At 41.2% G+C, this 27,050-nt stretch overlaps 1 protein-coding gene and 1 pseudogene across 23 annotated transcripts in view; both read left to right on the forward strand.

Annotated features, from left to right (window-relative positions):
* Window positions 1–6,090: 6,090 nt before the first annotated feature.
* LOC149984104 (uncharacterized) lies at window positions 6,091–20,705 on the forward strand (annotated as a pseudogene). Its single transcript, XR_016495004.1, has 3 exons — window positions 6,091–6,145; window positions 10,504–10,577; window positions 17,767–20,705. The product of XR_016495004.1 is annotated as an uncharacterized LOC149984104 (transcript).
* Window positions 10,227–27,050, forward strand: part of LOC110522153 (TGF-beta-activated kinase 1 and MAP3K7-binding protein 2) — a 70,346-nt gene continuing 53,522 nt past the window's right edge. For 13 of the 22 annotated variants that reach the window (XR_016495372.1, XM_021600296.3, XM_021600293.3 and 10 more), the window contains exon 1: window positions 10,240–10,577. The gene's annotated coding sequence lies outside the window, so the exon portion shown is untranslated. Of the gene's footprint in view, window positions 10,578–27,050 lie in introns of all 22 variants that reach the window. The other 9 variants (XM_021600292.3, XM_090232548.1, XM_090232552.1 and 6 more) reach the window with 2 other exon arrangements.

The raw sequence follows: 27,050 nt of genomic DNA on the forward strand, positions 1-27,050 counted from the left end.
TGCAAAACGTTATGTTTGGCGTAAAAGCAACACAACTGAACACACCATCCCCACTGTCAAACATGGTGGTGGCAGCATCATGGTTTGGGCCTGCTTTTCTTCAGCAGGGACAGGGAAGATGGTTAAAATTGATGGGAAGATGGATGGAGCCAAATACAGGACCATTCTGGAAGAAAACCTGATGGAGTCTGCAAAAGACCTGAGACTGGGACGGAGATTTGTCTTCCAACAAGACAATGATCCAAAACATAAAGCAAAATCTACAATGGAATGCTTCAAAAATAAACATATCCAGGTGTTAGAATGGCCAAGTCAAAGTCCAGACCTGAATCCAATCGAGAATCTGTGGAAAGAACTGAAAACTGCTGTTCACAAATGCTCTCCATCCAACCTCACTGAGCTCGAGCTGTTTTGCAAGGAGGAATGGGAAAAAATGTCAGCCTCTTGATGTGCAAAACTGAACCCAAAACCCAAGCGACTTACAGCTGTAATCGCAGCAAAAGGTGGCGCTACAAAGTATTAACTTAAGGGGGCTGAATAATTTTGCACGCCCAATTTTTCCGTTTTTGATTTGTTAAAAAAGTTTGAAATATCCAATAAATGTTGTTCCACTTCATGATTGTGTCCCACTTGTGGCAAAAAGGTCGCAAAGTTCAAGGGGGCCGAATACTTTCGCAAGGCACTGTAATTGTTTGTGCATGTTTACGTCAAGGAACCCTCCTCATCTCTAAGGGGTACATCCCAAATGGCACCTTTACTACATAGTGCACCACTTTGGGATGCAGTGCACTACATTGCACTGCAATGTGCACTGCAACCTAAGTTGTATTAAGACATGAAGTGCTCCACCATGTTGTGGTCCACATTCTCTTTTGGCTCCATGGCATGAGACAACCATGCTTTGCAGGTCTGGGTGTCTGTCAATTCTAAAACATTTTCTGTGTGTGTAAATGTGTGTGTGGCCACACAGACAACGTTCAAAATACCCACATGGCCTAAATGTATTTTGTTTCCATAGCTTTCATAAGTAAGGCAATAGCATAGTGCAGGAAATAAAAAGAACACATTTATTCAGCTGGGTTTAGCTACGTTGCCCTAATTTCACTGTACAAATGACTGTTAAATGAGAAAAAAAGTCCCATATTTATTTTAAACCGAGTGTACAAAACATGAAGGACTCTTTCCATGACGTCGACTGACCAGGTGAATCCAGGTGAAAGCTATGATCCCTTATTGATTTGACTTGTTAAATCCACTGCAATCACTTTAAAAAGCTGCTGGGTTTTTCACGGTCAACAGTTTCCCGTGTGTATCAAGAATGGTCCACCACCCAAAGGACATCCAGCCAACTTGACACAACTGTGGGAAGCATTGGAGTCAACATGGGCCAGCATCCCAGTGGAACGCTTTTGACACCTTGTAGAGTCCATGCCCCAAAGAATTGAGGCTGTTCTGAGACAAAGGGGGAGGCAACTCAACATTACGAAGGTGTTCTTAATGTTTTGTACACTCAAAATATCCTCTATTATAATAAAATCTATTTTGCTTCAGATAGCATGTCTGGTTCATTCCAATGTCCTGAGTTGGAGTGTAAACAGCTGTGTGTCAGTTTCTAGTGTGAGAGATGTGCCAGTGCCACACTGTCTGATATCTTTGTGTCATTGGATCTTATCCACAGGGCTTATGGCATAGCAATTTATATCTAGCTCAGTCTTGTTTTGAGCTGTTCTGAGCCAAATAATGTTAACTTCAATGCTTGGGTCAATTGGAATGCATGGCTCAAATGGGAGGAACCAGGATTTACATTTTACAGGATTTTTATTATCTTGATTTCTAGATATTGAAATACTCAACTATGGTCACAGTAACACTGATAGAGTACACCTTGCAACACAGATGAAGAATGTAGGTGGTGTTCTCTTGCTTGGCCACAGGGTGTCATAAGTGAGCTGCATGATTTTCCAGCTGCAATCCAGTCAGGTGGCATGATGGGGTCTATTTAATGGTCTGACTGGACTGTGTTTTGAGACACCTTATTTTAAGCCATGTTTGAACAAACTATCTAAGCAAGTGAAAATGTAACAATATACAGTGTTTTTCCCGACATTTCACCAGCTTTCATTTCTCTACCTGTAACCAGCCCCAAGTACCTTTTCAAGCACCTGGAGAGAGAAAGAGCAAGATATGACTGGATTCAAATACATTTTATTCATGAAGACTTTCCATAGTTCAATATTTAAAAATGTATATTTAAAATCAAGCCCTGTCACATTCACTGTCTACACTGTGTTATGTATTTGCACAGGATTCCATGAGATGTGTCAAATAGGTGCCACATTCAAGGTAATTTTATTGTCTGGAAGCCACTGGAGACTGTACAGTGAGACCAGTGCAGGCAGGGCAAGCAATCATCAATCATGCAGCCATGAGGAACGGACCAAAGTGTGTCCCAAATTGCACCCTATTCACTTTATAGTGCACTACTTTATAGTGCATTAAATAGGGAATAGTGTTCCATTTAGGACAGCACACGTGTGAACTCCCAGGACCCTGACGTATTACTCGTCCTATCACTTAGAGAAGTGTATGAGCCGGGGGGCTCTCCGCAGAATGTATTAACACAGATGTGATCCCATTTGTCTCAAGGTGCCCCTCCCAAGCTGAGTTATTGTGCCACACCTTCCCATCACCCACACACAGCCCTGCTTGCCTGGCGTCTTCCTACAGATTCTTTGTCCAGTGAGACTGAAAATGTCGGAGTTGCACAGCAGTGACCAACTCCCCATACAGCAGCCAAACACTGACTCCCTGGACACATGGGTCAAATTCCTCCTATTCGCTGTCTCATGACCCTGTTATAGAGGCTCAGTGGCCCATATTAGGCAGACAGACAGTAAAACACCTGTGTTTTCAGCCCCAGTGGAGAGGCTACAGCATCAGTGAAAGCTCTAAGGGAGTCACATGGGCATCAGTTATGGAAGTGGAGTCCACTGCTTGAACGCGACTAAGGAATCATCTAAAGGGAAAGGTCACCTAGTAAGACTAATTTTCCATCCTCATTTGGGGGAAGTTCTTGCTAGCCCTATGGGGCCTAGCTAGGAGCCTCAGGGAACATCCCAGGGGAGAGATGATGTTGGTTTCTGGTTGTGTGTCCTCTCCAGAAGAAGGTTGTGAGTGTGTTCCCTCAGACCCCTAAAGGTTGGGAGAGAGGAATGCTGGGCTGATCTACAGAGGGTCAGGCTGACTGTGATAGGGGAGAGCAGCATATCTAGGTCCGGATCTCAGCCCTTAAACCACTCAACTCTACTATTTAAAGAAGCACAGCACTGCTTGGTGGGTAGGGCTACGTTTGACAACAGAAACGTTAAAACACCTGCAAAGTCTAACAATTCATTTATTGGTCAAAACTGAAATGTGAACAAATATTTTAGAAACCAGTTCACAACTGTTGAATTAAAACCCAAATTCATAAAATTGGATTTGCCTAGATATTTGGTCATATGTATGGGATAATCTACGAGGGTCTATGCGTTCTATGGAAAATAATGGAGGATTTGGAAGGTGTGTTCCACGACGCGCTACCGGAGTGAACTGACCTTCCACAGAGTTGCATTACTTTACGGAGAGCGCATATAGCCCCGAGTTGATTATCACTTGTATACCAAATGTAACACATTTGCCGCTAGAATTGTGTTCAACATACACTGAAGTAGCTAGCAGGTTAACTGCATAGCTACAGTACAATATAGTTACCGTGGTAAACAAACATACTTGGTAGTTTAGCTAACCAAACCATCAGTCCTAGCTTGCCATTATGAAAATCCAATTCAACAATTTTTTCAATTCGACCTTTGCTTTCAAAAGCAATGAACTATGAATGAATGAACTATAGCGATTGAATACTGTGCATTATAGGGAATTATACAATGGGTGGGTCTAATCCTGGATGCTGATTGGTTTAAACCCCATTCCATTCGGTGTCAATTTCACAAGTTACCACCAGCTAAAGCTATGATGTTGAAATGCCTATTTACTCTGTTCCATCTGACTGCGCAATCCACTGACTATATATTGTGGAAGGATGAAATAGTATGAATCAATTAATCAAAATCATTTTTTAAATAAAAATATTATTTTAATATGTTGGTAACCCGTTATATTAAAGTAATAATGCCCTCAAAGCCGTGTTTATAGGATATACTGGCACTGTATTATCACTTAGATAATGTACGCTCCAGAATGTCCTTCAAGACAATCAGAAACAAGTATTCAACAATGCTACGGTATAACTTGTTATATTATTATAACAACACTTATTAGTAAGCACATAATTGCTTGTTTAGAAACTGAAAACCAATATGGAGCACAAATTCTCCCTGTGCCTATAATTACTGTCAGTGCTCTGTAAAACTCATAAAGGAGAATAACAGTTTCTCTGTGCTTAGAATGTCCCGTCCAACATACCCTCATGCTGCTGATCCCTGAAGAGGACTGGGTAACATTCCTGTCCTCACCTCCCCATTCGCCTCCCCCTAAGACACACACACACACACAACCCCTCCTGCCGCCTAAGTACACTCCTCCACAAGCCTTGTTTCACACTTGTTAGTAGGAGAGAAACTATACCTGCTGCAAGGTCAGTGGACACTGGATAGGCACATTGGGCGCCTAAAGTTTGCTCGGAGCAGAACAATGAGTGGAGACGCACAGCCTCTGCAAACTAAATCACCACTGTTGACCCAAGACAGGCAGGCTGTCCTCAGACCGTGAGAAAAGCGCCTCTTTCCATGCCAGGAATGTGGGTGGCCAGCCTTGTTTCCCAGGAAGCCTATCTGAGGAGCGCGATGCACATGCAGTGGCGTGGCTTTGTTTTGGTCTGCAAACAGTCTTATTTTTTGGCATGAGCTGCATTTTTCCTCCCCTCTTTCCCCCTATCAAGTTGTCACTGTGATAATCTATGTGCTCGAAGATCAGTACAGCATGTGCATGAGAAGGAAGGGATTTGGTAACAGTGTAAAGCTCCTTCTGTGAAATATTCTTCACTCTGACCCAAGGCAAGGTGACGGCCAGGGAGTATGACCAGGGCCACCCCTTTCCCTCTTGATGTTTGACTGGGAGGTGCCAATGCACTCTGTCCAGTGTCTACCTCTATCCCACACATGGCACTTGGAGAATGAGACAAAGCCACTTCATAAAATTCCTATCCAACATAGTGTTATGTTATTGGACGTTTTTGGGAAGTTTAAAAAAATACATATCTTTTGATGACTCATTGACTGCCCCTCCCCTTTGACATACACATTGAGTATCTCTGAGTCCTCACCCCCCATGTTTATATCACGCAGATCACATTCTGTGCAGATAGCATGGGCCACAGTCTGTGTTTGTGTGTGTGTGTGTGTGTGTGTATGTGGCTCCCGGAGGGAGCAGTGGTCTAAGGCACTGCATCTCAGTGCTAGAGGCGTCACTACAGACCCTGGTTCAATCCCAGGCTATATCACAACTGTTGATCGGGAGTCCCTTAGGGCGGCAAACCATAGGGCGGCGCAGCATAGGGGAGGGTTTGGCCGAGGTAGGCAGTCATTGTAAAATAAGAATTTGTTCTTAACTGACTTGCCTAGTTAAACAAAGGTTAAAAAATAAATGTCTATGTGTAAGACTGAGTGAGTGTGTGTGTGAGTCACTGCATTACGCAGACACACGAGATGCCATATGTTTCCACATAGTCCACTGAAGAACAAATGTGCCGTCCTTTTTCACGAGGAAACGTCTGTTTTTTCACTTACCCCACGTGTGGGTTAATGCAACCCAGTAAGAGACTCGGTCCACATCAATAAAACAACTTAAATGGGACACCTGTTTATGATGTCTTGACAGACACATTCAACCATCCAATTTAACAGTGAGGGCTGACTAAATGACAAAGAACAGCACATACAGAGCACCCAGAAAGTGGAAACAGTAGTTTCACCCAGGAGGACCTGTCCTGTGTGTTTACAATCTCCTGGTAACGGAGGAGGGTGAACCCAGTGACACAGTGTATGATGATGTATTAAGTGTAACTCCCAGTCCTGTCATAGCTGGCCATCCATGATCCCCAATGGAGTGAGGGCCGTGTTGGAGAGCATGACATCTGTGATGCATGGTGAGTAAATTGTGACTGACTACTAATAATGAGTAATTATTTATGACGCATAGTGATTTGTAAATCAATCAGTTGGCATTTGAAGTCGAACAAGCCCAATGTGTGAATGATGCCGTATAAACACTCCCCTACAAAGACTGGTTGATTGCTCAGAGTGACCCCTAATGAATGAGTCACACAACCCTATCCACTTCCTCCTCACTCCCACATGTCTTAATTAACCATGACAGGTACCAGGAATGTTAAATCCTCACTTCCACTTCCCAGTTCAATTGGGGGAGAGTTGGCATGTCATTAAAGTTGTTGTTAACACTGAATAGTTTTGTTCCATCTCAGTAGTGGGAATGCTCTCACTCCATAATATAATGTGATGGTGGTAAGCCTAATGAGGAATGGGATGGCGATCAATAAGTATAGAAATTCACACAAATACCTACAGAAATAACACAGACTTACAGTAGAGTAAGTTATTTTTGTACTATATGAATAACCTCTAAATCCTACACCGAACACAGGGACGCTAGAACCTACAGTCGTTTTTTTTCTTGCTCTACTGTAGGTCTCGCTCCCCCAGAACTACTCTCTTCATGGCAAACACACACAGTGACCACCCACATGTCCATACTGACCTCCCACTGGCTCCCAGCTCTAGTATGGCAGTCCACCAGCTGTTATCATGGACATGTTGTTTAAAAAAACATCCAATCTGTTCTGTCTGTTGGATACCTTTTTTTGTTCATATTATGAGTGTATTATTATTAAGGTTGAGATATTGTTGTGGTTGTGTACTAAACTGACATATGGAATTGTTTTAAGATGGTCATACTATGGATTATTTAGCTATTTCATTTAGAATTTTAAGGTAGGCTCTCTCCCTCAGTTGCCTATGCACATCAACAAGATCAACAATTAAAGTTACCCAGGGCTAGATGAGCTAAAAGCTAACGAGGGAACCGTTGATAACGAGGGAAACCCTCTCAAACTTTTCCAGTCTTCAAAATTGCACTGATAAACGATAGTAGCTTCTTCTCCCTTCTACATCTTGCCTGCCAATGCATGCCTGTCCAACACACGTTTTGACAACTGAATGGGAACTTGCCTTCCAGCCCATTTGATCGATGCCAAATTCATTTGATTGACAACTAAAAGATATGTTAACTCTGGTTAATTAACAGACGTACAAGTTGAGCATAGCTAGCTAGTAAAGTGATTCACATTTCTTGTTAGCTAACCAAAGGACGCCTGCATCTCTAGCTGTAGCCACAGAAAAACGATATGGGGTGAAAAGTCGGCCACTCACCCACTCCTCCAATGACACATCACAGGAGGTTGGTGGCATCTTAATTGGGGAGGACGGCTCGTGGTAATGGCTGGAGCGGAATTGGTGGAATGGTGTCAAATACATAAAGCACATGGTTTCCATGTGTTTGATGCCATCCCATTTGCTCTATTCCAGCCATTATTATGAGCCGTCCTCCTCTCAACGGCCTCTATTGCATAACAACCTCCTAGCAGCTTGCTAGCTACCTAAGGTTCTGTGTTTTTAGCATGCTAAATAAATAGTCTCATAAATAAATAGGCTAGCATATTAGCCACGGTATGACTGACTTGTGATCATTGCTCTGACTAATTTGAGTGTATTGACATTCTCAGCCTTAGTTAGCTACATTCGTCCATTTTTGTCCAAAATATTGAGTCATTGAAACTGAAACAGTGCACACTGAATGGCTAGAAAGCAAACAATGTACCAGGCCAGCTGTGATTTACAACCTGATAGCAATATTTGTTGGATCACAAATACATTTATTGAACTGCATCCATCTATTCCGCCAGCAATGCCTTACTCTACGTCATGAAATGTTTTGTCAAATAGAACCTATTTTTAAAACCTTATATAAAGTAGATTTTGTAGCATAAACTGGGAATTGTATATTTTTTACTGATATTATGGTTGTCTGTTTGTTTCATATCTGCAAAGTAGTTAAAACACTGTCAGTTCCACTTGAACTCAGAATCAACACTAGACATGTTACAACGAAAAAGTCAATACTAGGTAAAACTGGCCAATTTGCTGTAAACGACACAATACACTGCTGGTTCACTAATTTCCTTCTAATCTCCTACTCTCTGCTCAATAAAATCACAGAAAATACTAATTTGAAAGTCAGAAATAATGGCAAATAAATCAACTATGTCAGTACTGTATATGTAACATGATTAAGGGAATACCAGATACATGCACAAATATTCTCATAAAATGGGTCGTTTTAAACATTCTCACATCTTTTTTAATGTATCAGATTACTCAAACTCCTGATATTAAAGTTTAAACACTGAGGTAAACCCTAATGCTGAGGCACTATTTAAAATAAAGAAAAAAAACTACAATAAAAAAACTTACTCAGATTAAGAAGGGTTCTATGTAACCCTTCTTGCCTTCCAAAGAATTATCCTTGTCTTCCAAAGAATCCTTCTTGCCTTACGGAGAATGATTCAAGAACCCTTTCTTCCAAAATGGTTCTTAGAACCCATTGCCTTACAAAGAGCCATTGTTTTCCAAAAAAAGGGTTATTCAGATGAAAACAGTTCTTGGTAGAACCCTATCCCTCCGCAAATAACCATTTTTGGAACCCTTTTTTTCTAAGAGTGTAGTCACCTTCAAAATAATTGACACCTTTGATAAAGATGAGCAAAAAAATAGCATAAAATAAATAGTTACAATACTGAGCTATATTGCATGCACCAAAAAATGTAGAAAATTATATTATTTTATACTAATACAATTCCTCAGAGAAAGAGATTTTGCTTAACAACTAATACTTTTTCTCCCAAAAGTATTGGCACCCCTGTTTTTATGCACCCTTCCCTTGCAAGAATAACAACATTGTGTTTTTCTATAATGTTTAATGAGATTGGAGAGCACATTGGGATGGCTCTTAGACCATTCCTCCAACAGAACCTTTCCAGATCCTCCAGTCTGTGCTTATGGACTGCCCTCTTCATTTCAAACCGCAGGTTTTCAATGTGGCTCAAGTCTGGAGATTGAGATGGCCATTGCAAAATGTTGATTTTGTGCTTGGTCTCATTGTCTTGTTGGAAGATGCATTTGTGGCCAAGTTTCATCCTCCTGGCGGAGGCAACTAGGTTTTTTGGCTAAAAAGTCTTGGTACTTGGTAGAGTTCATGATGCCGTTGACCTTAACAAGGGCCCTAGGATCAGTGGAAGCAAAACAGCCCCATAACGTTAAATATCCACCACCATATTTTTTCCACCACCAGTTTTGTGTCCCTTTGATATTTTATTTAGAAATTGTGCACCAATATTGAATTTTAAAAGCATGTTATATTAATTGAAGTGCCCTTTAATATAGAACACATGGACAATTTAATACATCTGATTTTTAATATGAATTAAGACTTGCTAAAGTGCCAAAATTCTGCATTTTTACATGTTCCTCTGTGCAGTCTCTGTGATTTCTCTGAAGATTTTAACCCACTTAACCCTAACATTTCTCTAAGTTTTCTATAGCCCTAGTTATTTTTGTTGCTTTGACCAAAAGATAGAATGTTAATGCACATTGGTTTGGTGGCCATGAGGCCTTTTGTTGTTTTATTTTATTTATAATAATATTTAGGGTTGCTGCTAGGAAACGATTAACCAGCCTGCTAATATTCTTATATTGAGATGCATGGGGCTGCCAAACTATTCCATAACAGTGCCAATAACTTATTACTTGTGGAAAAAAATCTATTACTATGAGCAATTCTAGTAATATAATATATACTTTTTTAAATATATATTTTTCTTATCTTTATCAAGGGTGCAGTCACCTACAATAATTGTCAATCATTTTGTAGGTGACTGGAACTATTGTAACCTAACTTTCTCAGTAGTTGAGATTACTAGACATAGACCTAACAAGCACCCTCTACCACCCCACCTGTATTTCTTCCACACGCCTGTTGACAGTTTCCCTTCAAATAATATTACCGGTTACCACAAACGTTTCATTCTGTCTGCTAAATGCTTTGTAGAAGCAGACGCAATCATACTTCCTCTCCCCTAAAAAAAACTTTCCCCTAGGAGAAAAAAATAGTCTCGCGATAGGCGCTCGCATATGCAGCCGCCATATTCTGTGACAGTATTTTGATTGGTGTCTGTTGGACGTAAGAAAAGAAAAGAGAAAATAAAGTGGGAGTAGAGGGGGTAAAGAAGAAGAGCTGTCAAAATAATTCCCGTGTCTCTGAAACAGCGGGGGGCTGTAGTAACCCCCCACTCGAGTCAAAACAGAGAAGTCCAGAGTGCCGTAGAAACTCCGTTCACGAAGTCCCCCCCCCCTCCCTCCGCTCTTCTTTCAGCACCACGGCCCTGTGGAGATTCGGTGGCTGTGTCTCGGGTGTTGAAGGTGGCCCGGGGAGCGGCGGCGGAGACGGTAAGCGAATGCCTCAGAATAGGCCCAGAAGTTGTTTGAAGTTATAGTTTAGTTAATGTAGATGAAAATTCGGTCTAACCTTCCCGACTAACATGCTCGAAATACGTGTGCGACTCCACATCCCTCTGGTAAAAAGAAAACGCAGAAAAAACGTTCTGGCTGTCGGCTTTTCAAGTGTGAAAAAGTGTTTGACTGCAACTGGTGTAGGCAATCTCGCGAGCTATTTAGTCTATGTGCGATTTGTTGTGTCCAGCATGAATGTGTTATTACATTTGTAATAATATTTAGCTGTGTACATTTCATTTATAGTTCCACCGTACATTTTAAAGCTGACGTGCATGTTTTGTAGCTTATAGGCTACACTGTAGCTACATTTTCCATTGAGTTTTCTTGAAAAACCTCGTCATCCATGGTGTTCTGAGAGCACATACGCCAATATGATTATATCAAGTGTTGTAACTTCAAAGAACCTTGAAATAGTTTTACGCTTGTCAAAAAGTTAGTTAGCTTGGTAACTAACATAGCAGCTCGCAAGTCGCGATAGTTTTGCTGGTCATTTACGGTGACGTTCGATGCTTCGAAAAAGTAACACTTTGTGTTACAATTTGGTCCCAGCATCTAACGTTAAACGTGTTACACACAAAACACTGCTTTGCGATTATGATGGACTGTCTTTCCTTTCGTTGCATTGATGGGCCTTCTCCAAATATTGCCTAGAGACGGATTAACTAGGAGTACCGAATGGCATAGCACAGGCCCAACCTATAATAAGTAGGTTAATCGAAAGTCTCCTGTAGACTAGCCTACATTATATGAATTGTATTGATGCACGAATCGAATTACCTTGATGAGTCAAACGCAATTCAACTAAAAGTAGCCTGTCCTGTACTCTCACCTTCCCTTCTATAGAATGGAAATGAACTAGTTTTTTTTTTACACATTCTCTCTATTCGACTATATGTTAATGTGTATGTTATTCTATTGGATTTATATTTATTTGTTTGATATAGATCATTTTAGTGAATGTTAGTTAGTTTGATCATCTGAGCAGACTTGACCTAGCTATACATTTAAGTGTCCCTTCAGGAGAATTTCAGATGAAAGATTTGACAGCTTTCATATGTATAGGTGCAGGGGAGCATGTGTATGGGTGGATTTGACACATGACTAACCTTGTTCGTAAATGTTGATACAATTATAGGGTGATTCCATGCCAGGACAGCCTGCAAATATGTAGGGTATCTCAGGTTGTTCTGGCAATTCTCACATAGAATCTCAATTGGTATAAAGGATGTTTGACATGATTTTTACTTTTCTATCACAAACCATTTTTTTTGAAAATCATGATCAAAGTGGCCATTTTAGGCCCTTTTTGACCTTACATACCTCATGTAAGACCCTATGTTCTGTGAACAGTACATGATACAGACAACATCTTGGTGTCTATACTCCTTATAGTGTTCTCTCAAATTTGGAGTATGTCTAGATTCTGAAATACAATTAATTTATTCAACCTCCAAAATATTAATATGAATATCTCAAAAGTATCCTTTTTGATTTTACTTATTATTATTATTATTTTTTTTTTTAATACATATTGTTGAAAACAATATACTCTTCAAACTAGGACTGCCAAAGTATTACATTTTTATTGCAGTAAAATGTTGTTTGACACAGTTAATCGTATCTTCTTTTCTTTCTTCACCACAGCCAGAAAGTCAAAATTGGCTATATCGTAAAAATTAATTAAACAACTATTTGCTTTTTGGTCTTAGTTTAACGGTTAGGCATAAGATTAGCAATGTGTTTAAGGTTAGGGTTAGGTTTCAAATCAGATTGTAAGAAGAGAAATGGTAGAAATAGGTGGGTTTTTTGACCTTGTGACTGTGGTAACTAGTGATGACCCGGTGGCAGCGACCTGTTGGTAGCGCTGTCTGTTTCAAAAATCCCCTGTGCGTGCAGCTTTAAGCAACAAGTCTGAAGGAAAATGTACGGAAAGTTTAACTATAAACACTTTCCCAGGCTTTTCTTTAAATAAGGGAGGCAGGTAGCCTACTGGTTAGAGCATTCGGCCAGTAACCGAAAGGTTGCTGGATCGAATCCCCAAGCTGACAAGGTAAAACTCTGTCATTCTGCCCCTGAACAAGGCAGTTAACCCACTGTTCCCCGGTAGGCCGTCATTGTAAATACTAATTTGTTCTTAACTGACTTACCTAGTAAAATGTAAAAAATAAATAACAGCAAAAACATAATTTTGTACTGAAGTAGCTAGTTATGCTAATGTTAGTGAGCTAGCTAAGCAAAATAATGTTTACAAATCCATGGCTGAGTGCCTCTTGATATAACTCAAGCTTCCCTCAATTCAGAACATTTTATTCTATTTAGCTACTGTTTTTGTTCTAGTTCTCAGGTCAAAAGATGTTTATCCCAATTCTTGTTGTAGCAGCTTGTGACTAGTTCATGTTGAAGTAGCCTAGCTAGGCTAGATTTAACAGCCTACATGAACTCAGACCTGGCTGACCTATTGTTATTGTCTTCTGTGAAATTCATAACATTGTTGGATAGGTTTAAAGTGGAAATGACAGCATTTTACCAACCTGAAATCGTATTAAAATCTGTTCATATACACCCCCAGGAAGAATATGACACTTTCTTAAACATTTTCTGACAAGCGATCACTTAGATAATTTTCACGTTTTCATACATTTGTAGAATGTTTGGGAATTACGTATAATAAGGCATTTGTGAAAATTCTATATCAATATGGAGTGGGAACACGGCGTAATAAAACGTAATAAAAACATATGTCTTGTCCAGGACCGGAGTCTACGCAGACTGGTGCACCATAGCCAATCAGAGCTACAGTAGGCCTTTATGCAAACAAGCCATTGCCACACAGGCTTGCCATTATTCACTTTCAAATCAAATTTATTGGTCACAAACACATATTTAGCAGACGTTATTGCAGGTGTAGCGAAATGCTTGAGTTCCTAGCTCCAACAGCGCAGTAGTATCTAACAATTCACAACAATACACAGAAATCTAAAAGTAAAATAATATTAGGACGAACAATGTCTGAGTGGCATTGACTAAAATACAGTAGAATAGAATACAGTATATACATATGAAATGAGTAAAGCAGTATGTAAACATTATTAAAGTGACTAGTGTTCCGTTATTAAAGTGACCAGTGATTCCATGTCGATGCATATAGGGCAGCAGCCTCTAAGGTGCAGGGTTGAGTAACCGGGTGTTAGCCGGCTAGTGAGGGCTATTTAACTGTCTGATGGCCTTGAGATAGAAGCTGTTTTTCATTCTCTTGGTCCCAGCTTTGATGCACCTGTACTGACATCGCCTTCTGCATGGTAGCGGGGTGAACAGGCCATGGTTCAGGTGGATGATGTCTTTGATGGGACATCAGGTGCTGTAGGTGTCTTGAAAGGCAGGCAGTGTGCCCCCGGTGATCCGTTGAGCAGACTGCACCACCATCTGGAGAGCCCTGCGGTTGCGGGCGGTGCAGTTGCTGTACCAGGCGGTGATACAGCCCAACAGAATGCTCTCAATTGTGCATCTGTAAAAGTTTGTGAGGGTCTTAGGGGCCAAGCCAAATTTCTTTAGCCTTCTGTGTGTTTACAGGAAGTTGCAACAGCGCGCCTTTAGATCATTAGAACGCATTCGCCACAAGCCACAAATACACCTGAATGGATTTTTGCAAATGTGTAAATACCACGGGAGTCCTCTTACATTTGGGAACTATTGATCAAACAACCATGAAAAGGTAGGCTCTGTCTCCCTCAGTAATGCACTTCAACAACAACAAGAACAATTAATGCTAGCCAGCACAAGATGAGCTAAAATATACTGAAGGAACACTAGATAAACCCTCTCAAACTTTTTCAGCTTGTAGTTGGCTGTCAAAATTGCACTGATAAACGAAGGGAAATTGTAGCTTGCTAGCTAGCTGCTTCCAGACACAAATGAGAGAACAACTCACTCTGACCATTTTACTCACCCTAGCAGAGCCGGTTAGCTAGGCTGTTAACATATTATCTAGAGTATCCGTGACTAACTATTGTTTTGCCTGCGTTTACTGTCTTGCATAAATTCATCAGTTATTCTGCGCTTTGGCACACTCAGATGAGAGTGCTCTGAAATCAGAGTAGATAGCCAGAGGGATTATGCAAATGCAAGAGATATGCTAACTGAATAACAGCCGTTCAAGTTCTTGCTAGCAAACCAAATGACATCTCCACCTCTAGCTGTGTATAGCTACTGAAAAACAATATGAGGGGAAAAAGTCAGTCACTCAACCACTCCTCCAATGGCTAGTTAGCTATCTAGCTAATGTTAGGCCCCGTGTTTTTTTTTTTCTGGCTGGGCCACTCAAGGACATTCAAAAACTTGTCACGGAGCCACTCCTGCGTTGTCTTGGCTGTATGCTTAGGGTCGTTGTCATGTTGAAAGGTAAACCTTCGCCCCAGTCTGAGGACCTGATCACTCTGGAGCAAGGATCTATCAAGGATCTCTCAGTACTTTGCTCCGTTCATCTTTCCCTCGATCCTGACTAGTCTCCCTGTCACTGAAAAACATCCCCACAGCATGATGCTGCCACCACCATGCTTCACTGTAGGTAATGGTGCCAGGTTTCCTCCAGACGTGACTCTTGGCAGTCAGGACAAAGCATAAAATCTTGGTTTCATCAGACCAGAGAATGTTTGTTTCTCATGATTTGAGTCTTCAGGTGCCTTTTTGCAAACTCCAATTAGGCTGTCATGTGCCTTTTACTGAGGAGTGGCTTCCATCTGGCCACTCTCCCATAAAGGCCTGATTGGTGGAGTGCTGCAGAGATGGTTGTCCTTCTGGAAGGTTTTCTCATCTCCACAGAGGAACTCTGGAGCTCTGTCAGTGTGCCCATCGGGTTCTTGGTCACCTCCCTGACCAAGGCCCTTCTCCCCCGATTGCTCAGTTTGGCCGGGGGCGCCAGCTCTAGGAAGAGTCTTGGTGGTTCCAAATTTCTTCCATTTAAGAATAATGGAGGCCACTGTGTTCTTGGGGACCTTCAATGCTACATAAATGTTTTGGTACCCTTCCCCAGATCTGTGCCTCGGAGCTCTACAGACATTCCTTCGACCCCTTGCCTTGATTTTTGCTCTGACATGCACTGTCAACTGTGGGACCTTATATATAGGTCAATTGAATTTACCACAGGTGGACTCCAATCAAGCTAAAAAAAAAATGGAAACAGGATGAACTTGAGCTCAATTTCAAGTCTCATAGCAAAGGGTCTGAATACTTATGTAAATAAGGTATTTCTGTTTTTTATTTTTTATACATGTGAAAAAATGTCTAAAAACCTGTTTTCGACTTTGTCATTATGGGGTATTGTGTGTAGATTGATGAGGAAAATGTTTTATTTAAATTATTTTAGAATAAGGCTGTAACGTAACAAAATGTGGAAAATTGTCAAGGGGTCTGAATTCTTTCCAAATGCACTGTTGATGCGCTAGGTTATTAACCACATTATAACTTACTTGTGATCATTGCCCTTGCTAGTTTGTGTTGACATTCCCAGCCTTAGTTACATTCATCCGTTATTGTCCAACATATTGAGTCATTGAAACTGAAACAGTGCATCCCGAATGGAGGCAGCAAACAGTGTACCTGGCCAGCTGTGATTTACAACCTGATAGCAATATTTTTTGGACTACCAAGAAATGTATGGGTGAATAATATTAATCATGCATTGAACTGTATCCATCTATTCTGCCAACAATGCCTTAGTGTACCTCATTAGAATGTTGAGGCAAATAAAACCTATTTTTAAAACCTCTTATAAAGTTGGTTTTGTAGCATAAACTGGGAATTTGATCTTTGTGACTGATATTATGATTGTCTGTTTCATATCTGAAAAGTAGTTAAAACACTGTCAGTTCCACTTTAAGTGCTCTTTGTTCTTTGTATCCATAGAAATGGTTCTTTTTTCCTTTACTGAACCCTCCAATCAGAAATTGTGAGAACACTTATTTAGAATGCCTGGCTGAATTAAGCTTTAACAGTGCGTGTGTGTGTGCTCGCGTGTGTGTGTGCCTGCAAGCAAGTGAATAACTTCAAGAACATTGATAAGAGAGGGTTGGTCTGCCTAAACATTGGGTTCATTTTGTTTCTGATACAGATTATTTTGTGTTTCCGTGCCTTACAATCAAAGCATAGTATGCCTGTAACTCAATGCTCCATGTTTCTTTTATTATATATATTTTTTCTCCCATTTTTCTCCCCAATTGGTAGTTACAATCTTGTCCCATCGCTGCAACTCCCGTATGAACTCGTGGAGAGGCAAAGGTCGAGAGCCGTGTGTCCTCCGAAAAACACGACCCCCCCAAGCCATACTGCTTCCTGACACAATGCTTGCTTAACCCGGAAGCAGGCCGCACCAATGTGTCGGAGGAAACACCATACACCTGGCGACCGTGTCAGCGTGCATGCGCCCGGCGCGAACCACGATCCCTAGTGACGCAGCCACATGTTGCATAGACCGCTGCACCACTCGGGAGGCCCAATGCACTGCTTTTTAAATGAAAAATCTTTCTTTAGGGACAGATTTGAGCAAATTCAAAAATGTATTTAATCATTATTAACTACAGAAATTAATGTGATTATGCGCAATTAATTATTTTAATCCTTTGACAGCCCTACTTCAAACACACCACATTTCCAGAGTAGTCTCGCTGGTACTTTTAATGATATGACCCATATTATGCATAGGTGGTTTTCCCTTAAATGTTTTTCTATTTTTCCCCCCAATTTCAATCTAGTCTCATCGCTGCAATTCCCCAACAGGCTCGGGAGAGGCGACGGTCGAGTCATGCGTGTTCCGAAACAAGACCCGCTAAAGTGTGCTTCTTAACACCCGCCCGCTTAAACCGGAAGCCAGCCACACCAATGTGTCGGATGAAAAAACGTTCAACTGACGACCAGAGTCAGCCTGCAGGCGCCCGGCCTGCCACAAGGAGTTGCTAGAACGCGATGAGCCAACTAAAGCCCCTCCGGCCAAACCCTCCCCTAACCCGGACGACGCTGGGCCAATTTTGCGCCGCCCTATGAGACTCCCGGTCATGGCCGGTTGTGACACAGCCTGGGATCAAACCAGGGTCTGTAGTGACGCCTCAAGCACTGAGATGCAGTGCCTTAGACCGCTGCGCCACTTCGGAGGCCGGATTTTACTATTTTAGCCACACCCATTGCTGACAGGTGTATAAAAATCGAGCACACAATCTCCATAGACAAACATTGGCAGTTGAATGGCCTTACTGAAGAGCTCAGTGACATTCAACGTGGCACCCTCATAGAATGTAACCTTTCCAACAAGTCAGTTTGTCAAATTTCTGCCTGGCTAGAGCTGCCCCAGTCAACTGTAAGTGCAGTTATTGTGAAGTGGAAATGTCTAGGATCAACAAGGGCTCAGCCGCGAAGTGGTAGGCCACACAAGCTCATGGAACGGGACTGCGTAGCGCGTAAAAATCGACTGTCCTCGGTTGCAACACTCACTACTGAGTTCCAAACTGCCTTGGAAGCAACGTCAGCACAAGGACTGTTCGTTGGGAGCTTCATGAAATGGGTTTCCATGGCTGAACTGCTGCACACAAGCCTTAGATCACCATTCGCAATGCTAAGCGCCGGCTGGAGTGGTGTAAAGCTCGCCACTATTTGACTCAGGAGCAGTGGAAACTCGTTCTCTGGAGTGATGTATCTCGCTTCCTCATCTGGCAGTCCGACGGACTAATCTGTGTTTGGCAGATGCCAGGAGAACACTGCCTGCCCCAATGCTTTGTGCCAACTGTACTGTTTGATGGAGGTGGAATAATGGTCTGGGGCTGTTTTTCATGGTTTTGGCTAAGCCCCTTATTTCCAGTTAAGGGAAATCTTAATGCTACAGCATACAATGACATTCTAGACGATTCTGTGCTTCCAACTTTGTGGCAACAGTTTGGGGTAGGCCCTTTCCTGTTTCAGCATGACAAGGCCCCTGTTCACAAAGCAAGGTCCATACAGAAATGGTTTGTTGAGATCGGTGTGGAAGAACTTGACTGACCTGCGCAGAGCCCTGATCTCAACCCCATCAAACATCTTTGAGATGAATTGGAACGCCGCATATGAGCCAGGCCTAATCACCCAACGTCAGTGCCCAACCTCACTAATGCTCTTGTGGCTGAATGGATGCAAATCCCCGCAGCAATGTTCCAACTAGAAGATTATGATTTACCGATACCGATTGGAGGACCAAAAAAGCCGATACCGATTAATCGGCCGATTTTATTTATTTATTTGTAATAATGACAATTACAACAGTACTGAATGAACACTTATTTTAACTTAATATAATACATCAATAAAATCAATTTAGCCTCAAATAAATAATGAAACATGTTCAATTTCGTTTAAATAATGCAAAAACAAAGTGTTGGAGAAGAAAGTAAAAGTACAATATGTGCTATGTAAGAAAGCTAACGTTTTAGTTCCTTGCTCAGAACATGAGAACATATGAAAGCTGGTGGTTCCTTTTAACATGAGTCTTCAATATTCCCAGGTAAGAAGTTTTAGGTTGTAGTTGTTAAAGGAATTATAGGACTATTTCCCTCTATTCCCTTTGTATTTCATGAACCTTTGGCTATTGGATGTTCTTATAGGCACTTTAGTATTGCCAGTGTAACAGTACAGCTTCCGTCCCTCTCCTCGCTCCTCCCTGGGCTCGAACCAGCAACACAACGACAGCAGCCACCATCGAAGCAGCGTTACCCATGCGGAGCAAGGGGAACAACTACTAGAAGGCTCAGAGCGAGTGACATTTGAAACGCTATTAGCGCGCGCTAACTAGCTAGCCATTTCACTTCAGTTACACCAGCCTCATCTCGGGAGTTGATAGGCTTGAAGTCATAAACAGCGCAATGCTTGACTCACAACGAAGAGCTGCTGGAAAAACGCACAAAAGTGCTGTTTGAATGAATGTTTACGCCTCTGCCTACCACCGCTCAGTCAGATACTTAGATAGTTGTATGCTAATATGCTCAGTCAGATTATATGCAACGCAGGACATGCTAGATAATATCTAGTAATATAATCAACCATGTGTAGTTAACTAGTGATTATGATTGATTGTTTTTTATAAGATAAGTTTAATGCTAGCTAGCAACTTACCTTGGCTTACTGCATTCGCGTAACAGGCAGTCTCCTTGTGGAGTGCAACGAGAGAGAGGCAGGTCGTTATTGCATTGGACAAGTTAACTGTAAGGTTGCAAGATTGGCTCCCCCGAGCTGACAAGGTGAAAATCTGTCGTTCTGCCCCTGAACGAGGCAGTTAACCCACCGTTCCTAGGCCGTCATTGAAAATAAGAACTTAAACTGACTTGCCTAGTTAAATAAAGGTATAAAATTTTTACAAATCGGCAAATCGGCACCCAAAAATACTGATTTCCGATTGTTATGAAAACTTGAAATCGGCCCTAATTGATCGGCCATTCCGATTAATCGGTCAACCTCTAGTTCCAACATCTAGTGGAAAACCTTCCCAAAAGAGTGGAGGCTTTTATAGCAGCAAAGGGGAACCAACTCCATTCTAATGCCCATGATTTTGGATTGAGATGTTACACATAGAAATTACGCTAGAGATAATAACAGCTAATACTAATAACAACTTCAGCATATAACATAGCAATAGCTACATAGAGATATTCAAAGGCAAGCTAAACAACAACAAGTTACTTTGTAGTCCGGCTTCACCCACGCTCATGGAATGGAATTAAACTGTTCAGGCCCAGGCAATACTTATATGCTTGAGAGAGCATGCAACGGACCTGACTGGCCAGTACTGGGCTAGCTAAGGGCATCTGATCAATGACAGGATACGTGATCAGTGGTCAGAGTGGGCAGAGTGTGGGGTGCATGGGGACAGTCTGATTGTCTGAATCCACAAGCTAAAGGTGATAGCGATCTCTCACGTGAAGGGGAGATGTTAACAAATAACACAAACAATGGAAAATAGTCCTACAGCGCCATCTAAACTACTGTGAAATATATTTTCAATTACTCACAAATCAGCTGTTTGAAGCTGGTGTACAAAACCAAAAGTAAAAACGAAACTTAAGAATGGGGAAGTATAGAAATAGTGCACATAGAACAGATCTTCCGCTTCTTAGACAGTGTCTAGACTTGACAGTTCTTGCAGATTTTGTATTATGATAATGGAGGTCTGATCATGGAATTCCGAACAAGTCACACGTCTACATTTATATTTAAATGTGTCCACCATGTCCACATTGAGTCTGTTCCCGCGCTATATTCAAATGCCAGTATGCATTCTACAAACTGGAATAGGCTAAATATGATAATAACACTACAACAACTAATGACAGTAGCTAACTACTGTAGCTAAGTATCCAGCTATCCGCTGTAGCTAGCCAGCAAGCAAAGCTAAAGGGGGCATAAATCTAGCCAAACAAAAAATGATTGCTCTAAATATTAGCTGGCCGGCTAGCACTTATGAGGCCAGCAAACACCACAAACTAGGAGCGTATTTCATCCAATGGTCCCTCTCAGTCCCACAACACATTTTCTGAAGACTTGTGGGAGGAGTGCTGATGACGTCGCCCACTGTATGCGATTTCGGTAGCCTTAATGCGTCCAGACTGGGGAGAAATCCTCACACAATGCATACCTGACCACCTGAAGTGGTCAACCAGATCTGAACACAATAAGACCACAAAGCGACTTATGTGCATCTAGAACCATCTTTTCATTGCGAGCTTCGTATTCTGATATCAGAAGTCGCATGTAAGTGTTAAGTGTAGACACAACCGTAGACTCGCTTTCAATTTGAATGACAGAACTATAACTCAGATTTGTATGTGATTTTGTCAGGTCGCCCAAAAAGTTACATATTGCAGCTTTAAATCTATTCCAAATAATTTGGTGATATTCCAGATATTCCATGTATTAAAACTCAATGTGTGAATGTTCGTTTGTGGTATTCCTGTTACTACAATGTTCAAATATTGAACTTTCAACAACAGTGATTTGTCAATAGCCTGATTGTGAAGGGCCAAGTGCAGTCCATTTACAGGACTACTAGACTTTCTAGAATCACTTCTCTATTGGTCTTCAATGATTGTGTTGGTGTTGCTGATGGTGTTGGGGTAGAGTATCATTCGTTAGCAGCTTGTGCCTGTCTTGACTTGCAGTAAACATTGAACTTCCTGACCAATAAGCTGCCATGGCCAACTGTTTATAGGTGTAGACCCCTAACTGAAACCATGTGTGTCTTTAGCTGGGCAAATATGTTGCTTGCTGGGAAAGGCCTGCTGATTAGCCATTCTTTGGAGAGTGGGGTGAGGGTTTTTCTTCAATGACTTTGTCACAGGAGGTTGGTGGCACCTTAATTGGGGCGGACGGGCTCGTGGGAATGGCTGGGGCTCCATGTATCCAACCCGTCCTCCCCTCAGCACCCTCCACTGCTCTGTGATTTGTGTGTGTGAATGAAGGGAGAGTAAACATTTAGGCTATCGAGTGTTGAGTTAGTGAATTAGAATTAAGTGACTTGTTTGATATTGTTTGCAAGCTTGCAGTCAAAGTATTGTCTCCCTGCATAGTTGTGGTTTACAAATGTGCTGTTTGCGAACACACATATTGGACAAAGTAAATAATCTTGCAGCAAAAGGAAATGTGAATTATTGTGTCGATTATAATGAATGGACATTTATGATGCATACAAGTCAAGTCTGACATTTTCTCTGTGGAAATTACAAATGTTAGAAGCCCTTTTAAACCTCAAATTCACTACACGTTTGCATTTCCTGCTGTGCAGCACATTTCTTGCAACATCAGGGTGATCAAATTAAGATCCTACATCTGTAGGTAGATGTTATGGAACCAAAGCTGAAAAACAAAGAATATGCATTAGTTTTTATTTCATGCACGAATAGTCAGTTCCGATTATTGCCAAGACATGAATGCCGTCTCCTGAAAAACCTGTTTTGAGGTTAATCATTTGCACAGCAACCTCTTGCTAGTCAGTGAGAGACAATGTTTTTCACTAGGTAGGGGGAAGGATAACTGTATGAGTGTGTTGGCAGGTTTAGCAGGTTTAGTATCACAATACTCGATACCATCAACGCCGATACCGATTATTGGAGGACCAAAAAAAGCTGATACCGATTAATCGCCCGTTTTTAAAATGTATTTTGAATTTGTAATAATGACAATTACAACAATACTGAATTAACTTTTATTTGAACTTAATATAATACATCAATAAAATCAATTTAGCCTCAAATAAATAATGAAACATGTTTAATTTGGTTTACATAATGCAAAAACAAAGTGTTGGAGAAGAAAGTAAAAGTGCAATATGTGCCATGTAAGAAAGCTAACGTTTAAGTTCCTTGCTCAGAGCATGAGAACATATGAAAGCTCGTGGTTCCTTTTAACACGAGTCTTCAATATTCCCAGGTAAGAAGTTTTAGGTTGTAGTTATTATAGGAATTATACGACTATTTCTCTCTATACGTTTTGTATTTCATATACCTTTGACTATTGGATGTTCTTATAGGCACTTTAGTATTGCCAGTGTAACAGTATAGCTTCCACCCCTCTCCTCGCCGCTACCTGGGCTCGAACCAGGAACACATCGACAGCAGCCACCCTCGAAGCAGCGTTACCCATGCAGAGCAAGGGGAACAACTACTCCAAGTCTCAGAGCGAGTGACGTTTGAAATGCTATTAGCGCACACCCCGCTAACTAACTAGCCATTTCACATCGGTTACACCAACCTAATATCGAGAGTTGATAGGCTTGAAGTCATAAACAGCTCAGCTTGAAGCATTGTGAAGAGCTGTTTGAAGTGCTGTTTGAATGAATGCTTACGAGCCTGCTGCTACCTACCATCGTCAGACTGATCTATCAAATATCAAATCATTAACTTAATTATAACATAATAACACACAGAAATACAAGCATTAGGTTATTAAAATGGTTGAATCCGGAAACTATCATTTCGAAAACAAAACGTTTATTCTTTCAGTGAAATACGGAACCGTTATGTATTTTATCTAACGGGTGGCATCCCTAAGTCTAAATATTGCTGTTACATTGTACAACCTTCAATGTTATGTCATAATTATGTAAAATTATGGCAAATTAATTATGGTCTTTGTTAGGAATAAATGGACTTCACACAGTTCGCAACGAGCCAGGTGGCCCAAACTGCTGCATATATCCTGACTGCTGGCACGGAACGCAAGAGAAGTGACACAATTTCACTAATTATAAGAAATTCATGTTAGCAGGCAATATTAACTAAATATGCAGGTTTAAAAAGATATACTTGTGTATTGATTTTAAAGAAAGGCATTGATTTTTATGGTTAGGTTTGGTGCAACGACAGGGCTAAATTATCACCCGTTTGGCGAAGTAGGCTGTGATTCGATGAGAAGTTAACAGGCACTGCATCGATTATTTGCATCGCAGGACACGCTAGATAAAGTAGTAATATCATCAACCATGTTTAGTGATTATAATCTAGTGATTATGTGAAGATTGATTGTTTTTATAAGTTTAATTCTAGCGAGCAACTTACCTTGGTTTCTTGCTGCCCTCGCGTAACAGGTAGTCTGCCTGCCATGCAGGCTCCTCGTGGAGTGCAATGTAAGGCAGGTGGTTAGAGCGTTCGACTAGTAACCGGAAGGTTGCAAAAATGAATCCCTGAGCTGACAAGGTAAAAAACTGTCGTTCTGCCCCTGAACGAGGCAGTTAACCCACCGTTCCTAGGCCGTCATTAAAAATAAGAATGTATTCTTAACTGACTTGCCTAGTTAAATAAAGGTGTAAAAAAAAATGGCCAAATCGGTGTCCAAAAATACTGATTTCCGATTGTTATGAAAACTTGAAATCGTCCCCAATTGATCGGCCATTCCGATTAATCGGTCGACCTCTAATCAAGATACTCGATACCAAAATGATACTGCAGCAAAAAAAGAAGGCTTTTAGCCGCAGAATGGCACTTGATCCAGACAGATCTTTTGAGTTCATTACATTTTGGGACGTATTTTATTTTACTGATCAACAACATTTGCACGGAAGAAGCAATCTCTTATTTTATAGAAGTATGCGCTGTCTCTTTAAGACCCATGGCATCATTCACACATAGACAGTTCAAGGCTCGAGTAAAGATGATCTTTGACTGCGGTCTAAACGTGAAGTAGACAGCCCTCGCCCTAAACTCTCAGCACATGGATGACGTTTTACATCGTCACATCAAAGTGATCCAAACGAGGTAGAGTGATGATTGGAGATGCAACGTCCTTGATGGAAATCTCAAAGTTGAGCCTAAAAACAATCAACCTGAAGCTGTTGATGTAACGTACCTAGCAAGCTAGCATAGCTAGCACTCCTGTCAGGTAGCTAGCTACAGTTACCCATAGCTAGCTAGCTAGTTTTATAGTTTGGTCATTTATTCCAATAATATTTCAGAATTGGCAAAAATATGTTTATGACGCTAGCTAGCGAGCTACGTTTTGTAGGATCCTCAATATGAGTCTGCCATTTCGAGTGTTTTATTCCCACTTGCTACAGCTAAATCAATGTCATCTATGTATATATTTTTAGCTAGCCACCTAGCAAGCTAGCTAATGCCCCAAAATACTGCGAGTTGATTACATTTTACATTTGACTACAGTTTGCATTGAATTAGGGGTAATATCAACCCTGCAAGTTATTAAAGTTGTTCACTCGCTCCTTTAAGCTACATCATGGGCCGAGGGGGCAACTTTTGTTAATTGAACTGCCACTTAAGATTGCAATCTCACTGCATCCGGTTTCAACAGGGATTCCCCCGAGGGAAAGTGCCTATCGCGAGGGCTGAGGAGGTAAAAATAAACACGATTGGACCGCAGGAGAGACATGAGGCGGGGGACACAAAGTGAATTCGTTTTTGGTGACAATCAGCTTTGAAATCAGCAGTATTTTACATTATGGTTTGCGTATTATCATAAACAAGGTACTAGGTTAATCAGTTGATGTTAGCTTTAGCTGTAAGCTAGCAAGTTAAGTTAGCCCACAAAGCTGGAAGCTACCGGTATCTCTTGCATTGTAAAGTGTTCTAGCCTGTAATGGACATTGTTTTGCGAACAGCAATTAACAGTTTCAACATTTCTACATGCTGTGTCGCATTATTCAAGTGTGTTAAAGGGATAATTCAGGATTTTGGCAATGAAGCCCTTTATCTTCTTCCCTGGAGTCAGATGAACTCGCCCATACCTTTTTTATGTCTCTGTGCGCAATTTGAAAGAAGTTGCTAACTAGCTTTAGTGCAATTGTTAACTAGCGTTAGCACAATGACTGTAAGTCTATTGTAACTGCTAGCATGCTGGTAGATACCATTAACTTCCAGATACTACCTCTTAACTTCCTTCATACTGAATGCAGAGACATAAAAATGGTATCCATGAGTTCATCTGACTCTGGGCAAGTAGACTCGATTAAGGGCTTCATTGACAAAATCCTGAAGTATCCCTTTAACTTCTGTGCAGCATGAGTGGTGATTCAGCCCAGACTCCGAGTGAGTGCAGTGGTTCCTCAGGACAGGCTAGAGCTAGCAATGAGTAAGTGGAGTAGTCACGGAGCAGGCACTCTTGTGCTATAAGGGAACATCGGCTGCGTTGATAGAAAGACTTGGTTCCTCTCTCAATCAGTAGACGAGGTGAGACATTATTGACAGAAGTGCCGATAGTAACAAAAATTGTAGTACCAAACAGTTTTTCATGCTCTAGTATCAAAAAGGTACCGATGTTTCAGGATACCGTGCAACACTAGGCTTGAGTACAAGTGCTTGTTGTTTGGGTCAACAGTACAGAGGCAATTTAACCGAGGAAGTCATGTTGGCTTACCTTCCTTTCTGTCAGTCACCGCATTTTGTTAATTTTAGCACCAGAGCATGTTCATAGTCCGCTCAGTAATAGTTACGCCGTAAAGTAGATGAAAGTAGGTGAAATATCACAAATACCCTACCAGGTGGACACTGCATTTTTATTGATTGGTTTGATATAGTTTGTTATAGTCATGTGGCCTTATCTCTATGAGAGTGGTAAGTAGACTATAAGGATGCATTACATTTTGCCCAGTGCAGCAGGTCTGTCTCAGGAAGAGAAAGAGCATCTGGATTTTACCCTCCCCCACCTTGGCCTGTGTGTGGCTGCCTGGCTTTCAGGAACAGAGACTCAGTTGAACCCCGCCCCCCTTGGTAAAGCAGCTCTCCTATAACTCCTTAGCAATCCTTCATTTCACATGGTGGACGTTCCAGTTCAGGGGTTAAATTGTATGCATTGACTGAGTATGACACTGCAAATTATATGTTGAATCCACAACCATTAGAGCTTAGTTGTAAGCTGAATTATTAAATGTTGATAAGGTTATTAACACATTGTTGG

Source organism: Oncorhynchus mykiss, chromosome 4 (genome assembly GCF_057628025.1).
Source record: "Oncorhynchus mykiss isolate SJ-2025 chromosome 4, ASM5762802v1, whole genome shotgun sequence".
NCBI classification, from domain to species: domain Eukaryota; kingdom Metazoa; phylum Chordata; class Actinopteri; order Salmoniformes; family Salmonidae; genus Oncorhynchus; species Oncorhynchus mykiss.